The sequence below is a fragment of the Colletes latitarsis genome, chromosome 3 (assembly GCF_051014445.1).
Source record: "Colletes latitarsis isolate SP2378_abdomen chromosome 3, iyColLati1, whole genome shotgun sequence".
NCBI classification, from domain to species: Eukaryota; Metazoa; Arthropoda; class Insecta; order Hymenoptera; family Colletidae; genus Colletes; species Colletes latitarsis.
This window is the reverse complement of record NC_135136.1, coordinates 34,211,039-34,228,934: the sequence shown is the minus strand read 5'-3', so window position 1 is coordinate 34,228,934 and position 17,896 is coordinate 34,211,039. Positions and strand designations below refer to the sequence as shown.

General features: G+C 39.9%; 1 long non-coding RNA gene across 1 annotated transcript in view; it reads right to left on the bottom strand.

Annotated features, from left to right (window-relative positions):
- The window catches only part of LOC143340283 (uncharacterized), a 50,275-nt gene extending 34,122 nt beyond the window's left edge, over positions 1-16,153 (bottom strand). Inside the window, exon 1 of the long non-coding RNA XR_013079407.1 lies at positions 15,745-16,153. This is a non-coding gene — a long non-coding RNA (uncharacterized LOC143340283). The remainder of the gene's footprint in view (positions 1-15,744) is intronic.
- Between the last annotated feature and the right edge of the window lie 1,743 nt (positions 16,154-17,896).

Sequence of the window (17,896 nt, the reverse complement as noted above, 5' to 3'; positions counted from 1 at the left end):
AAATATTTCTCTTGAATCCGAATACTTCCAGATTTTATAATATTGACCGGAACTAAAGTATATTTAAAGCAAGTTTAAAAACTTTTTCTATTGCATTCGAATTTATTTCGACAAGAGCGACAAACGTGGCTGTATTAACATACTGTTCGTAATTGTTAGTCGAATCAGGGAACGTCGTGGGAGTATCTCACGTCGGATTTTTGGAACGCAAGCGTGCACCGTGTTCCACGAGATCTCACGTTCTTCGGGACGAGTTCCATCTCACTGAGTCAGTCGTAGCCAACGGCGATTAAAATCTCGGTATGACTACACGAAATTCTACAGAATTCGTTCGGACACGGACGTCGAAAAACTTTCGTCGAAATGAAATTTCAAAAGCCGGTAGAAAATAGTCGAATTCTGCGAAGCATAAAACGTGACCAGCGAATTAATAAACGTAGTCTTGCAGACAATGTTATTAAAAAGTAAAGGTTCAAGAAAATTCAACTAAAAATTTCGATTTTGTAAAACTTGAAAAACTTTGGACAACGAGCTATAATTATCCATTTCTTTCTAAAATTTCTTTTAAAACTTTTTTCAATGCCTTTTTCCTATACTCATTCACATTCACTTTACATCTTTCCCATCGTTCTGAATCGAAAACTCCCTTCCCAGGATACAAATAATTTTCCCAGGACTCTGTCGGTCTGCTGATAAAGTACTTTCCATTACTTCCAGCTAATAAAACGTATTTTCGATACTTTTTATCGCCGTCAACCTCGACTCGTAAACTCGTTTCAACTCTTTCCGGTCGCAGAGAGCGAATCGCAAAGAGGCATGCGAAACGAGTGGTGTCCCTTTATCCCCGCCAGGCGTTAATAACTCCATCGAGCGCAACATTCGCGGCAATTCGAATGTAATCGACGCCCGTTTGAACAAACATCGCCCCGGCGAACGTGCAATAAAAATGGTAATGCTCCGCGGTTGTGGCTAGACGTTGCGCTTAAACTGTTAACGACACTCCGCGACGCGCGTTTCGCGTTATTGCCGCACATTTACGACATCTTTACACCGGTACCGGCAACAGGTTGCAGCCTCACCCCTCCCCACCCCTGGTGCATTTATTACGCATGCAGTAAACCGAATAAGTCCTGCTTTGTTAAACGAGGCGGCTCCCCATGGGAACAGAATCATTTCGGCAAGTTAGTCTCTGCTTTGTTACGCGGCTGTTCTCCGCCGTCTCATTAAATTAAGAGATGCCTGGAAATTACAGTCTGTCACACAAACAGCGTGCCCGCCATGTTGGCAGTATACGATACGCGGGACGAGGGAAACGGTGATAATCTGAATATACACTGTTCACTAAATAATACGCGTTTCTCTCGAGGATCTACCCCTTACGTCGATGCTTTCAAAATTTTATGAAAGGCCTACGACGAGTGATAAGTTTGAGTAGAAAAATCTACCCTTGGTATTGTTAAATCCCAATAATCAGTGGAAAGAAATGTTTAAGTTATATTAAAATATTCTGAGTTAGCAATTGAAAATTTTCTTTTAAGCACCACCCATTTAGTCCCATATTTCCTAAGAAAAGTCTGAGTTTATGTTTTCATTTAGCAACTCATAGACCCCGGAAATACTAATACGATGAAAGACTGATTGCAAGAACATGGAATCGCCTAGCTTAATACACTGGGTGAAAAAATAGTTGTCCTCCCAACTACTACCGCCGCCATCGGAGGAACGTCGAAACGCAACTATTATACCTGCGCAAGAATAGTTGCGCAGAAGATGTATGCCATCGACTGTTACACGATGCGGATTGCACGGTTGACGCCTAAGTTGTCAAGTGAACAAACGTGGATAAACCAAGATATTAGACACGATGTAAACTAAAGTTTTGGTGTATTAAGATCTGACTGGTATATCCTGATTGTATCAAAGAGAAATCATTGCTTGGAGAACAGTAGGTGGATATTTGCAATATAGACTTCAAGAGATGAGTTTTCCTTATTTTGCTTCCTGTTAAACGAAGGTCCACGTATAGTAATTCTTTGCTCGAACTATCGAGCACCCAGTGAAAGTATGCAAATGCTGTTCTAATATGCGTGGTTTCGGTAATTTATTTAAATAGTTATGAAATCGAAGACTTCTACTAAACATTGGTTGCATTAAAGACAATAGAAAGAAACAATTTACCGAATGGAAAGCTAAAAATACGATTGGCCATCTCAAAAGTCGAGGATTCAACCTGTCTCCCCTCGATTATTAATGTATTTCTTTTTAGAATAGAGTTCGTGTACCTGTTGCTATATTACAAAGGTCAGATGTAGATACTTGATAATTTTAATAGAACAAGTAATAAAACGTACAATGAAACTGTGAATATCAGTGACTTTCATCGAAATCGCCGTGCGATTCGACGTTAAATTGGTTTCCGCTTGCAACTGCAACAGCGGAGAGTGCATAATAAATATTGACTCAGATTTCGTTGCCAACACCGACTGGCCACGAGTACCGAGTAGAATTAATCTGCAAACGTTTCCGTACCACGTTAAAAAATAAGAAAATGACACGTTCTTATAGAGAATTTAATAACGACTATATGTGTAAATATTATTCGGTATCAGACACCAGAATTAAGAATTATTTATTTTTCCATGAATACTGATCACGATATTTTCGAGAATCGACGTTCGAATTAATTTATGTTTCCGGTTTTGTACATTAAATTCGCAGTTTATTGCGTTTTTAATTAATCTAGGTACCGATGAGAACGTTTCTTTTTTATTACGGACTGCCAAAGCATACTATTAGTATTCAAATTAAAGCAATCTACAGCGAAAACGAGCATTACCATCGATATCTATCAAAAGAATTTACGAACGCATTCGAACATTGCAGAAACGTTTCACCGAGCGCTTGGAACTGCGTGTTACAAAACGATGCAGCTTTAATCGTTGTCGAACCATCGGCCAAATTAATTAAGCCTACGGAGGTCCGTAATTAAATCGCCTTCAAATCAGTTGGACCGTCTAATGAATATTCTGAACCTGTTCGTACTATATAGAAGCATTCCTTGCCCGATTAGACTATATCGAGCTTTGTCATCTTTCACGATTCCCCAGACGCGAAGATCGCCAAAATTTTATTCAAATAATAAACCAATAACACCAAACGTATAGCAATGTATTCGTGACGATCTCTGTCGTTCTAACCAAAAACTTTGTCCGTAGAAAAATTATTAATCAATCCAAACATCAAAAAGGTCGTTTCCGATTTTTTTACAAAAAAATTTTCCACGAAAACAATACAAAACGAGTACTCACGCTGTCGCGAGATCAACAGGCGTGAGTTTCGACGACACCCTCGTGGTTAATTTTCGAGAGTTTGTTTTCACGGCGCAAGGGAAAGTCGAAGAAAGCTGGTTGGCGACGCGAAAGAAATTTATCGCCCCTCGTTGCCACCTGAAAGGTGCAATTTTCTAAGGAACTTCGTTCAACGTTTTCGAGCTGAATTCCGGCGCCGCGACGCGGGTGGCGAGGAACGACAGCCGGGGGTGGTTTTACAACGTTAAAACCCATTGTCGGATATTGCAAGCAATGCAACAGTTCTTCATTGTTGTCGCTCGACACGTAGCAACAGAAAAACTCGGCCGGTATGCTCGCGTCACGTCGACCAGAATGATCGAACGCGTTCGAAAATCGAAAGAAGCGTGCTATAAATACTTGGACGCAAGTATAAATTAATACAACTTGCAAGCACAACTGTCAATTTTTAAATGCACCTTGTTATTTTCCATAAAACGATAGTCTGAATTTACGAAAACAAAAGTGACAAAGATTAAAGACGACTCAAAATTCTAGGGTAATCATAGAAAACATACGTAATATTTGTCGAGCTACTATACAAAATATATCGAATGATCAAAGAGAATGTATTATCTTTTCAAAATTATTTAAAGTATCCAATTGCAAACGATTTTGTTTCGCGAAAGAAATTGTTTCCAATTATTTCTAATTCGCCAAAGATTCTTCTACTCATTTCTATAATTTTGAAAAGCTATTTGAGGAACTCCAGTTGGATCCAGTTCTAAGATCACGATTTCCCGAAATCGAGGATCGAACGATGTGATTTTTAGAGATTCGTTCCGGTAACCGGGCGTCTTCGTTTTCCAGCCGCCCCCATTTTCTTTTCTCTCCCGGTCGTTGTTATTGTTGGCACGATAAAAGGAACGAACGCGAGGAAGGAATCGAAGTTCATTTTCTGTGCACTCTAATCGCTCCGGTGCGCTGCACTTTGAGGGGTCCCCCATTAATGTTGTGAATTCTTGCATCACAACAAAATATTTGCTTTTCAGCGGGACCTGTTTGTATAGGTGCACGCGGGCCTTCCAAGGTCTCCGGTTCTTTCTTTCAATTCTTTCGCCCTCTCGTTTCCTTCCAGAGGCTCTTTCGTCTCCTTTTCCTTGGCCCGACCGCGATACTAACCGGCCCAAAAACGTTCGCCAGCAAACAACACGTGGTGACTACAATTTATGCCTCGACTTCCCTCTGCTTTTCATCTTTTCCCTGCTGGCTATTCCGTGGCCCTCAAACTATCGAAGACTCGCAGAAAAATATACTCTCGAAGCGCCAAAACCCAAAGAAATTGTATACTAAATATTAGCAAGTTATTCAAAATATAAAATTGTTACCAGCGAACGAAAAAGCAAACAACACGTGGTGACTACAATTCATGCCTCGATTCCCCTCTGCTATCGAAGATTCTACTACATATTAGCAAGTTACTAAAAATATATAATCGTTACGGATGAACGAAAAAGCATTCGCGACTTTAAAAAATTTTTCAAGCTATACAAAATATTTCTGCTGTGTTTATTTTTTGTCTACGGGTGTTAGTGGCAATAAAGGCTAATTTACTTCGTAATTATTAGTGTGTAGCAGCCGAATTGCAGCAAGGGTCCGCCATTTATCGCGAGAGGGACGTTTGACGATCGCATCCCGCTTGTTTCCTCGTTGAAATCACCGGCGCGGAGGCGCACAGGGTCACGTTGTTTCTTCCCAGTTCGGTGATTTTAAAACGTTACTCAGCACGGTCCCCGCGAATCTATATTACGACGAGTAATAATTACGAATTACCTCCGATAATCACTAATTTCGCATAATGACCGCGGCTTATCTCGCAATGGCGAGGCTCGCGCTCGAAATCAAGCCATTCGCGTTGCATTACGATCGCATTATGATTACCGGCGTAGTAATTTGCGAGCGGCCCCGTAATGCCCTCCTCATGCGCCGCAACGTTTTGCAACTCGAATTGCACTTATCTGTTGCTCTCTATCATTGCTCTTTGTGCCTGGAGGGATCATCAATGCTTTTTGCAACAGCCAACAGTAAATGGACCTTACTCGACCGTTTCTCTCGTCGTTTCTCGTATTTCCATCCGCCGCCTTTTCGATGTTTCGTTCGGAATCGTGCCTACCCCGTTCGATCAAGGTCGCCTAATTATCATAGCGTTTGCAACATCGAGGCCAGCGGGACGAAAATCTCTACTTTTCCGAACTCATTTTCGAGCTTCAACGTCGAGTCGCACGCAACGACTACCTCGAAGTCACGCATTGCAAACGTGAGATAAAAGCACCTACAGTTTATACTTTCAAGGCCTTTTCTCCTGGGAAAATCTGCTATATTACCTTTGCATCCTATTGGGTGTATCAAATTATTGAGTAGATGGTGACTTCCTTTTTTTTATATGGTAGCTTGTTTCGGTTGTTCACACGTTGAAAAATAGAAAATTACACAAGGAGAATGCTAACACTGGTATTTAATAGTAAAGTGACAATATTAAAGTTTAAAGTTTCAGTAAAAGAATATCCTGGATCAATCTTAATTATTTCTTTAATGTAAGTTTCCATTTTTCTTTCAGAAAGTAATTGTATTTGTATAAACTTTTGTTTAAATTTAAAGTTTTATAACCCTGAAGAGAGCCACGCATTTTTTAGTCAATTTAGTTGTTATATTAATTCCCTAGCCATCGACGAGTTATTATTTCCAAAAAATATACCACGTTTTAGATATCGTCTCGCACAGTGGACGAGCAAACAAAGCACAACAAACTTACAGGTATAATTTGAAACAAATTGCCCTTCTTGATGTACGTTTGATGCGATTATTTAAGAATTTCATCAAACGAGCGATTTCTCGCTTCAAGACATATATTGTAACGAGCGGTTGTCACTTTTAGCAACATATAAAAGAAATAGGCAAATGCACCGACAAATTCACGTAGAAAAATTTTGTTCTCTATTTTCGACTTGCTTTCAGAAACGATAAATACTTCTAATTGAAATTGACACAAACTATACGGTTTCATCAATTTTAAATAAATTGTAACGTGAGTTTAGAACTGTTTCTCTTAGACCAATTGTGTATGAACTGAGCAGAGTTTGTTTACATTTGTCGCTGGCTCGAAATATTATTAATATGACATTTGTCGTATGCTATTAAATTTAGTAAAGTCTTTCTCACTCGGATTATTCAATTTCAGTGAAATTTTTACATGCTATTCTCACGTATTCCCCATACGAGAAATATTTACCCTGCGATTTGTGTCAATTTCAATTAGAAATACATCATCGTTGCAATACTTTCATGAACCTGTGTATCTGATATTCTAATAAAATCTCTTGCAAAGTCTTCGAACGATACAAAACCATACAAAATAAACGAAACATCTAGAAATCTAGTTGTCGCTCTTTCATCGCTTGTGCAAGCGTTCGAGTCTCCGCGGCGCGATTGAATTTCGAACCAGGCCCGAATTACCAGCGGACAAAGCTCCGCCAAAGGAAACGCAACAGTTGCACCCCGTCGACACCCAGAAACCCGAGGAAAAGGGTTCGCGAGTCGACACCCCCGGGGGAAAAGAAAAAAAAAAAAAGGGGGAACTGATCGTCGCGTAATTTGCGGCGCGCGTTCTCGAATTCGATTAAACGCGGAACGTATAATTTCTTCCCCCCTCGATTCCTCGTTGCGGTCTCGCCCGTCAATGGAGAGCCGCAATTTTTTCCTCCGTCCATCCATCTCGAGCGAACACCCCGTCGCGAAACAGTCCGTCGAACCAGGAAAAACCGTGCCACGTAGCCGTCACGGTTTCGTGTTACCGCCGGGACGAGGACGAGCGTTGCGAGCAGGCCGGATGTCGAACGGCCGGAAGTAAATATTATTCCCGTAGGTGCATCGAGAGCTCCGACGTTCTCCCAGGAACGCTACAATGCGTCGATTGTACGCGTCCATTCAGAGAACGGTTCGCGTAGCAGCACAAAAATTCGCCTCGTGATCCCGTCGAAGGCGAAACGACGACCTGGGCCGCTCAAGGCGACAGAGGAGCGGGGGAGGGGCGGCTATTTTTCAAATTTCCCGGTACGGATAGGGATTCGTAACCTTTTGTCGAGACGTCCACTCGGATTCTCGCGAAACGGTTCACTGGAGGACGACGATTACCGGGATGCTTTCTTCGTTTCCGTATCGCGCGCTCATCTCCCCGGTTCTTTTAACGTGGATTTCTCCGGTTCGTGACTCGCTATCGTGACGGGACGTCTTCGATGACAGCAGATGGATTCGAATTGTTTTCTTTTTCACGACGTTTCGCGTCGATTTTGTCGAATTTTCTTGGTTTCGGTTGGTGAATGTGTACAGTGCAGTTAGCGAAAGAATATTTTGGTGAAGACTGAATAGAGACTCGAGAGAGACTGTATCGAGTGTCCAAAAATTCTTTCAGATTGTATCATTTATTTGACTCGTTTAAAAAATCGTTTAGAAGAGGAGACAAATTCGAGATGGAAGGGTTCTTGCAAAATTGATTTAATACCCTAGGAATGTTTAAACAGAGTGTTTCGTAGCATGTGAGACCCACCTCAGGACTAGATTCTACACATGAAAATAATAAAAAAGAGCTCATATAAAGATACATAAGTTCCTTCTTTAATACACCGTATTTGCTCGCCTTCACAGATGCCTGGAGACGTTTTATCATTGACTGTCTTACCCTTCCCTTTTATTCAGGAATTGTTCGAATTTCATGGAAGCCTTGCATAATTCTTTCGAGTAGCATTCCGACATTATTAATAGGCACTTCGAATACAATGTATTTCAAATAGCTCAAAGATAATAATACATAACATAAATGCATCTCAATCATTTCATTATATGCGAAACTTTCCATTTTCAGTAACCTAGTATTTGCAAGTAACACTGCTCTCCAATAATTCATACGCGAGACTGTGAGAAAATGTTTACAGAATACAAAGTTGAAGCAAATAATGAAGCATTAATATCTTTCGAAATAATTATACTAACATACAGCTTGTCATAGCTCGAAGATAAATCTAGTCCTGAAAAATATCTCCTCATCAGTTTATTATTTAGTGTAAATTCCCAAGTAATGCATTTGTTTGTCAAGAAAAAAATCGAATCACCTTTATTTAATTCCACGACAATTAAATATGAAAGGAAATCTCTTAAATATCCTCCTAGAATTCCAAATATCCTAGTCACGATAGAAAATGTTTCAAATAGATTTCAAAGGGATTTTCAAAATTTTCGGAGTGTGTCGACGCTCGCAAAAAAGTAACGCGTTCAAAAACCGATACCGCGTAAGAGGATCGACGTGTCAAGGTTTCAAACGGATTCTAGCCGCCCTGGAATCGGAGCAAAGGCTATGGGAGAACGAAGGGAGGAGGGGTAGTTGGCTCGTAGTAGCCACCCCTGCTGGACGAGTCCATTTTCCTCGACGCGGGGGTGTCGACTCGTTATGCGTACTCGGTCCCAGGACTTAGGTTCTCGAAGACTACGTGGAATTCCTGGAAGGGAAGATTTATTTTTCTGAAGAGGACGCCTAATGGCGTGCCACGAACCGAGAAACTCTAAAGTGGCTGAGTTACGACCTTGTAACGGAGGCTTCCATAACGTCGGCGTCGATTCACTGTTCCCTCTTTTTTCCTCTCGTTTTCTTTCGCACTCTCGTCCTTTTTCCCAGGTTTTCCGAAAATTCGTCCAAAGGGGTGCATCCTACGACGCTGTGTCCCGCCGACTGCAAAAAAAGAAAAAAAAACGCGGGTGGTCTTCGCACTCCACGAGCACCTCGAACGACAAAAAATCGTTACCCCCCTCCTTTGCTATTATCGCTTTTTATCTAACAAGGAGAATCATCGCCTTCGATAATTTATTCACGCGTTCACGCTTCCCAAGAGTTTTGGGACCCGTTTTATGAAGTGGGACAACGCTGTTTGCTTCTTGTGTTAATACAGAATTTACAGAACAAGAGTAACAACCTGATATACTTCATTTTCTTCCATTTCATCTCTCGAAATAAATATTTACGTACGATTTAAATTTTCTATAATAAAGATGCTAAATAAAAATGCACTTCATCTTTAACCAGTCAGCACTTATTTACATTATTAAGTTTTGATCTTCAAAAATATTAAACGTATTGAAATTTACGAATATATTTTATTTAAATAGTAAATGGATATTGTCGTCAAACGCAGCTAACTTCATATCGATATAAAATATAAATTCGATTTATAAACATTCCAGAGAAAGACTGGGCCAAAAAGTAATAACATTAAATAGAAAATCGCACGAATTTATCATCGTAAAAATTCCCATTGACGTATTTACGACGAAGAATTAACGACTAACCGCGAATTTATTACATTTTAATGGCAGTATTATTCACGGGAAGCGTTCAGCCCTCCGCCTCTTCTCACGACTCGTTTTAAATCGAGAAGGGACACGTTTTCTGAAAGGTCGCTGAGAATTATTTCGAGAGCCGGCAGAACTTTTGTTCCAACGCGATGCATATCTGTCGAGAAAATGAGTACGCGCGGTTGTCGAACTTCGGGATCGGTCTGCCGCGACGAAATTCTCAGCTCGTTCTATATTTCTCAGGGAACAGTAACGCCAACATCGACGATTTTCGACTGACGCGATCGTATCGAGGGTCGGGACGAAGATCCGGCGAATTGTTTCCACGCGATTCGACTTTCTCGTTCCCTCGTCCCCTCTTTAACGCGACCATTCCGCGCTTTGGGTGTCCCCGTGAAATCTTCGCGGCGAATTATCCGGCCGAAACCGGAATCGCGGGGAAAAAATTCCGCCCGGAGGGGCGAAATAAGACAATTGCATCTCAAGCAAGTCGGGACGATATTAGCCGGCCGGGCGTTTACGATCCTGTTTCCACCGACGACTCTTCGATTTCGGACTAACCGAGCTACAATGTAAATAAAACGGTTCGCCACCGATAAACTTCGGAGGAAGGAGAAATAACGAGCCGTGGAAGAAAAGCTGAGGAGCCGTCTTGTAATTTCACGTAGGAAAGAAACCGGTTTCCCGCAAAACATAGAAACGAGTCTCACTCGTTCATCCACCGCGTGGAAGAAAAAGAAAGAAACGACCGATGGTCGAAGAACAACGGAGAGAAACGAGCCGATTCCCGTCGCTGGAAAAGCGAACGTTTTTCGAAAAGCACGTACGAACGAAAGATGGCGGCTTTCCACGGGGGTGAAACCTGTTGCCAAAGCCCTCGTTCCCCCCCTCTCTCCGCCCCGAGCGCGTCCTAAGCTTCCAAGGCTCCTTATAACCTCTCCCCTCTGCCCCGTTCCTACCCTCGACGACGAACGCTTTTGAAATTCTTCGCCGTCACTGCTCGAATGGACTGCAACGAAATCCCGATCCTCCGTACGGTTTTCGAAATAAAATCGTTCCCGTGGAATGTAAATTCACCGTTCCACCCCTCATCCATGTTTCTCAAATTTTTAGCCAGCACAAATATTTTATTAAAGAAATTTAGTTTCTTTTTTTTCAGGTGTCTTAGTTGAAATTTTTAATTTTTAAAATGATACTATTTTTTAACTACAACTGTCCCCATTAAGCGTGCAAATGCCCCCCATTTTTGTCGTGCTTTGTGTAAATATAATTTATTGCGAGAAAAAGATTTCATTCATTTTTTGTACAACCCCGTAATTATATTAAAAATAAATTTTAAGTTCACTGTCACTGAACTTTATTTTTTCTCTTACTACCGAGTAAAGATTTATAACGTGAAATAAATATTGAATCGGTTTGTTAATGATTATTAAAATATTTACGCGTCAAACATATTTCACGTGTTGCGTAAAAACCAGTATCGAGATGGTCAGACGTACCAGGAGGAAGGAAATTAATTAAAAATTTTTATCTATAGTCATTTTGCTCGCGCGAGCATTCAAGATATTGTGTATAATTAATGCGATGTCAGATTCTTTCGAAATAACGAGCAACAACTATGTATAGTTTTGATACGGGTCGCTTAATCAACGTTTCAGCAATAAAGATGCACGACCCCTTTCGAGAGAACGTATCTCAAATAATTAAGAATTAACATAAAAGATTTAAACTTGCATAGTTGAAATCGAGCTGGCGATTGCCACAATTCCATTTAATACTTATCGGTTTTCATTGTTGCACGTGAGCATATGCAATTTAATATTTTAATTTTCATAACGTCTCGTTTCACTTTCTAACCTGAGACTTTCGTAACACGTCGTCTTATGTAAGTATAAATACATTCACCTTTAATTTACTGGTCCCTCTAAAAAAATTTTATACAATTTTACACTATATACTTTTCTTTGCTATATACGTTTATGTGTCATATGATTCTGAAGATGACCCGAAATTAAATTTAAACTTCCACAGGTGTTGTGTTTCTTAACTCAATTACGATCGACGTCCTTCTAGAAGGAACCATTTCAAACTGTTGAAACTATTTTTATTAAATATTAAGAAACCCACAAAATTTTATCTGGGTCCACATAGGAAAACATCACCTGTGAATTCTGTAAAATTTTCTTAATAAATATGTACTACATAATAGAATAATAGTGTCCAGTCTTTTTAAAATGTACCTCTTTTATGGTAAAAATAAAATAAAATTTCTGTGCTCAAACTTCGATGACGAATGCATATTACTACATTACTACTACAATGTATTAATTTTTATGTTCAGAATATTTTTGAGGAAGGTTAACTCGACGCCAAAAAATCGAAAAGGGCAGAAACTATATTTCCAGATCTTGATTGAATTTCGATTCGAATCTCGCGGCGAATAAAGTAAAGGAAACGCGATCGCGCGCGCAGCGTCTAACGGGGCGCAAAGAGGAAAGCAATTAAGCTTTCCCCCACCTGATTTATTTCGAGCATAAATAATTTTGTAGAAGTACTAATTATTGCCCCGCTTTGAATCTATATCTCTTCCCTCTGCGTCGGTCCACGTTGCCCGTCCTTCTCCCTCTTCACCCTCTTGCTCCGTCGTTCGCTCAAGATGAAAGCACCCGCTCCTGCGTGGCCAAACTTCCCGTGAAGCGATAAATTTCGAGAAACAATAGGAAACTCCGGGGCTAGACAATAGAAGAAATATATGTACCGCCTAGAGTCCCGCTCCCCATAGACGGAAGCGCGGCTTCGAGTTTATTTTGAGGAAAAAAGAGGGCGACCGCCAGGGACCGAAGGGGTGAAAAAGAAGCGAACCAATTCTGCTCGTTTCTCTCTCGAAACCGGACCAACGTTTCTACAGATTCGCCGAGGAGATTGGCGGACTCTTAGTCAAATACTGGAAAATAAGGAACTGGATTTTTCCCCGACTCTCGTACGGTCGAAAGAAATTCCACCGTAGTTAACCCCCTTAACCGCGGGAGAAAATTAACGTGTAGAAATTTCCCGTCTTCGTTTAAGCGTATCGTCTCGAGCGACAAATGTTAAGATACTATCGAGGAAAATTGAATCCTCGACACATTTTAATTAAACACTCATATATTGTTTTTTTGATAAATTTTAGAAATTTAAACACGACACAATGTACACAATGTTACATAACTCCGTTATTCTATAATTTTAAGTGCTGGTAAAATCTCCATATTATACTAAAAAATTGTCGAGTTTGCCTATTTTTATAAATCACGAGAATTGAATGGTGTTTAATACAATTGTTCCGAACATTCAATATTGCCATCATTTTGACGATTAATTAGACCGTGGAAATTACAGATGTGCTGCGCGTTATTTTCTTGAATTTTCGATTAGATATTAATTTTCTCCGCGCTGGTATAAAATTCCACCCGAAGTGAAGATAAATTGGTCAAGAATTAGCATTCCTCGAGTTCCGGACGTGACGTGCGTTAAAACGCGACGCCGCCGGAGAAGAAGTCGCCTCCGCACGCCATTTAAATCCTCTCACGAATTTCCGAGAAAATATTAGTGCACAATGACGAAAGTCTTACGTTTCATGGGGCCGGAGCGTTTTCGTGGAACCGACGTATTCACCGGCGACGTGTTGCTCCAAAGATTCGTCGATTTTCTACTATTCAAAATAATGGGAAACGTCTGTTGAACGTCAGTCAATGTCAGTCCGCGTTGCTCCACCCCCATGGGCCACGGACGGCTTGGAAAAAAAAAGGTACAACAAAACACGGAAATTGTCTATTTTTGGCCGACGCAGAACTCCGTCCCGACAATGGAGCCGAATTAGTCTGGAACGTTAATTACACCGTGCTGTCGGATGACATGTTGGCCGTCGATAAATAACGAGAGAAACAAAGCCTAGCTTTCGTTCGTTTTTATCGAGACTACAATTAGGCGAGCAACCTGCAGTTATTATTTAGTCTCGAACGGGCGCGGATTGAATATAAAATTGTTCCCTATTTATTTTTTTTTTATCTCCAACAGATTAATTCCAGCAAGGATTTCTCGGCCATCCTTGAAGATGGATTAAAGCGTACAAAAAATATTTAATATCTAAAAGCAAACGAGCCGAAAGGCGAGATTGAAATTCGAGTCATTTTTTGTGCAACCTAATCTTCTAGTTCATTTGGTCGAATAAAATGTAACGTATCGTTTAAATTTCATTCGATTTTTCCGAACCGTGGACTTCGATAACACGACGTTCTTGTAAATAAATTCAGTGACTCGTCGTTAATAAGTAATAAAATATAGCGGACGACAGTTATGGTTAATGTTAAACGCAATAAAAGCAGAACCGTGATTCTATATTTATAACAACGACGCAAATATCGATCAACTATGTTTTCTTTTTTCATTCAATCTTCGAAGGTGGAAAACTTACGTTCACGGATATTTCTTTGGTATGTAACGCACCCCCGGCCGTTTTTCGTTGAAAAGTACTATTAAAGAAGAGAAATCGTAATAAAGGAGAAAGCTGTTTTTCCCGCGTTCCTAACGACCACGACGGAAGACAAATGGAAGAAGACGTTAATTACACGAGGTCCCTGAAAATGAATTTAACCAGGTCGGGGATATCTGCGAGCGAGATCTGTTAAAGAGGGAAAGAGGCGTGCCTGCTTCTTGCGTTACTCGCCCTGAGACCTGAGTCTCCTGCTGGGAACATTGCCACGCCAGGTTTTGCCAAATAGTTTCTCGAAAAACGCGCTGCACTTGCTTCGCGAAGGGGAGGAACAGGTAGACGGGCGAAACGAAGATAGAACGAAAGTGGAGGAACGTCTCACCTGTCCTCGATTTTTCCTTCCCTTACAGACGAACGGATGATCGATCACCGAAAACGAGAAAGAACGCTGAACGTTAACGAATGATCTCTAAATTTCTGCTCCGAACAATGGACGCGCTCCAACCAAATTCTACCAAAGTCAGACGGTTCCAATTTTCCTTTAATATATTTTTCGATAGACACGCGCCACGATATTTCAGGGTCGATGTTCCGTGAGGGGTTCAGTTTCCAGGTAAAAAGAAATTTGTTTACTTTTTTTTAAGAATCTAGAAATTGCCATAAAATTTTAAACTGGACTCTGTGTGTAGAGAGATCTTAGTATCTGGGGCTGTGTTCTGAGTGGGGATAGAAAATAATTTAATTTTTTCTATTATTCTGTGATTTGAAAGTGTACAACTGCATTTTTAGAAATGCAGATATTTGATTTTTTTACGTAAATTATTTCCCTGGATAAATGGCGAAATCCTTTGGTAATGTTGGAAATTAAATTATCTTCTAAAGTATTGAGTTTGACAATGACTCTACTTCGTAGCTTTTATGCGTGAAATGATGCAAGGAATCGACGAAGTTAATATTTAATCTGTCTGCAAGTTGACTGAAAATTTTACAAAGATTTTAGTATAGAATATAATAATAGGACGATGAAAAAAAATAATTTGCACTCCACTGACTATAGAAATTGATTCAACATTTTTCTATATACATAAATGTTCGACACCCTCGCTTAGAAAATAACTACCCTGTCTAAAAAAAGAAACGTACGAGTATTAAAAATTAAAATATCCTGCAAGTGTGTGGTAGTTAAAGAATGTAAAAAAAAAAATAATTTGCACTCCACCGACTAAAGAAATATTTTTCTACACAAATATTCGACACCCTCGTTTAGAAAATGGCTACTATAAGTCTAAAAAAAGGAACGTACGAGTATTAGAAATTAAAATAGCCTGCAACTGTTTGGTAATTAAAGAATATTAAAAGAAAAATAATTTGCACTCCACCGACTAAAGAAATATTTTTCTACACAAATATTCGACGCCCTCGTTTAGAAAATGGCTACTATAAGTCTAAAAAAAGGAACGTACGAGTATTAGAAATTAAAATAGCCTGCAAGTGTGTGGTAGCTAAAGATCGTTTTGCCATTCTACTACGAAAATAGAAAATAGATATCTACCGCGAATAGGCTAAACAATCGAATCAATTTCTTACCATCGTTCCTCTTTTCCGGCCTGTTCCTCCACTCTGGCCGTTCGATCTCCCTGTTAACTAATGAGTGATCAAGCCAGAAAACACGTGCAACGCTCGGATCTCGCGTCTTTGCCTTCGCTTTCGATAGTCCCTCATTACTCGGCGAGTTCGAGTAACGACCTCGACGAGATCTCGAATGGTTTTTTGTATCGCGGGGTCGAAGTCTCTCGCCGCTGATCAGAATCGTACGATAACGTTCTCTCGGTACGTCGTCGTCGTAAATTATGGCGATCGAGTTCGGCGCGGGCTCGTTTTCTTCAGGATTCGAAGGTGAATATCTGCGGAGGATCCTTCCATCCTTGAGACGGCCCGGGATCGAGCTACGAGCACTTCCCGCTGCTAGCGGGATACCGAGTAAATCCGCGTTGATATCTCTTTATCCGTCCTCCTTTTTTACTCGTTGCGGGTGAGTCCTGAAACAGAATGTTTCCACGGCGAGTCAACGGGGGCCATTAAAGCTGTCGATAATCGACGCTGTAAACTCGGTAACGAGTGTCCGATACTTTTCCGTCGGCTCTCGCGGGAGACGTAAATTTATAATGAAATTCAGGATTCGCGGGGAATCGAACGGGATGGACAAACTTCTCCGTCTTTGTTTCTTATTCGCGCCTCAACGCACAGGAACCCGCCTTACTCTTATACGATGTAAATAATATTTAGACTGCGGATGTTTACACGTTTATAGGAAATTTTAATTCTTGATAAATTACAGAATGCACTTAATATGCAAAAATATTAGAAATATGTAAGATACGAACTATTATATTTAACCAGTCAGCTGTGTTTGACGAGTCTTTTGCTATTTAAATGGTAATTTTAGCGAAAATTAAATATATATTCCCAAATTTCAATATGTTCAGAATCTTTGGAGAGCAAAATAAAAGAAACAAGTACATGCTCTGAAAAGAGGTCGTCACAGCTGACTGGTTAATTCTATTAATAAAAATATGAATTTGCATAAAGATCTGCAGTCTAATAATTTTAGTACAAATGTAGAGAAAGTTCATTAGGAACAATTTACGTAAAATAGACGTAAAATAGAAGAGAATGAGTATCGTATAGTATCGCGTAAATTAAAAATATTGTATTTAATTATAGTGACTGACAGAGTTTGAATTTTGTTACACATCTCGACTGCCTTTTTGTTTCTCGTTTACAGTACATACTAAGTATTTTACTCGAGCATTTTCTTACAGCTTGGGGTCCACCAAATATGCTGCTAAATGATTTTATGAAAATAACGAAGCTACAAACGTTTTACCGCGTGGGTGTAAGCTCAACAAGTTTAATAAGATCCCTGAGGGATGTAACCCGAGAGCAGTGAGCGAATAAACTTATAATATTCTGAGAAAATTGATGAAAATTTTATATGTATGTTAACATGATTTATTAATCTGAATCTATCTGAACCAAGAGAAATTTGTCTGAATACTCAAGACATGTCAACCAGCGAATTTTGCGTTTACAATGATACTAAATATTATGTAAATATTCTTATCGCAGAAGAAACTTCAGCTTCGTTTTAGAGAACTTTGCTACTTCAACGTGTTTCTTCTAGGTAAACCAGTGACGAACGTTTCGATCCTTTAAAAGAAAGAAAATACACGGTCTTTTTGTCATGGCTACTGCAAACTTCGCTCGAAACTTTATTTACTAAATATCTGGCCACTTTCGTTTTCACTTCATTCCACTTCGCGTAGATGCGTTAATCGACAAAAGGCGAGCGAGGACGAAGAGTAGGCAGGAGTTCACCACTAATGGCCTTCTCTTAACGAATATTTTCTTTGTCTTGGCCAAACAACAGACTTCTGGGACCCTGTGCCCGCAAACCGAATTATGAGATAAATAAGTCTACAATCTTTACGACTAGAATAGTAGAGAAGCATTCGTAGAATCGTCTTCTACTTTCAAACAATTTATTTTTATATTGTGTTGTTTATTGTTATTATTGGAAGGGATTATACGAGGTGTATTTTATTTTGTGGGGTGACGTCTTAACTTCTTCAAGCTTGCTGTAGATTATTTTTTAATACAAAGTGATTTATTTTTTTAAATGATAAATGCCACATACCCATTCTTCTTCGAGAGTTTCATTGATCAGTGACATTTATCA